Source organism: Hippocampus comes, unplaced genomic scaffold, assembly GCF_001891065.2.
Source record: "Hippocampus comes isolate QL1 unplaced genomic scaffold, H_comes_QL1_v1.1 scaffold371, whole genome shotgun sequence".
Taxonomy (NCBI): domain Eukaryota; kingdom Metazoa; phylum Chordata; class Actinopteri; order Syngnathiformes; family Syngnathidae; genus Hippocampus; species Hippocampus comes.
Window position 1 is genome coordinate 320,104 of NW_017805065.1, and position 845 is coordinate 320,948.

The window sequence follows — 845 nt, forward strand, 5'->3', positions numbered from 1 at the left end:
GCCCCCCCTCCACACACACACACAGTGCCCACGCCCCATTGTGTCCAGCTCGCCTTAGCGTGTGCTACACCTCAGGAATGCTCCTCGTCCCCGGAGAGAGCTTATGCACGGTGGGAAGAGAGCATGGAGGCAGTGGGGGTGAGATGCACAGAGGAAGGGGTCCATCCAGACACCCAGAGAGCATGCACCGCAGCATTAAAAAAAGGAGTTGTTAAAGCAACATGTTCCATTGAACTCCACATTCAATGGAATTGAGAAGCAACGGATGTGACAACCGCGGTTGCACGACTGGTGCACTTCCATCTTGTGACCACCATCTCAATGGCTAAATGCTAAAAACAACATGGTATTCAACGCCCCCCCCCCCACAATGCCTCTGGGGTCTTGACTTGCACAAGTGAAATCATTTTGGGGTTGGTTTGTATTTTTTTTTAACATTTGCCAGTAGTCATTTGGTGGTTTTCCTTCCCCCCCCCCCGACCCCCCCCAATAATGCTGCGGATACATTTTGGGAAAAAGTTGATGGTCTCGTGAGCGAAATAAAACCTGGTTATGCAGGTATTAGTGCTGTCAGTGTAACGCGTTATTATCGGCATTAATTTAAGACAATTTTAACTCGATTAATTTTTTTTTTCGCAAGATTAATGCGGCACCGCGTCACGGCAGATTATTACGTGCTCCACGTTTGAATAACTGCTCCGAGTGAAAAATGTTCACGTCAAGTTGAAAGTCGAAAAAAAAAATCTGTGATTAATTACGGCAAATTCCGAGTTAACTATGAAATTATACATTTGATCGCAATTAAATATTTTAATCGTTTTATATATATATATTAAAGGGTCATT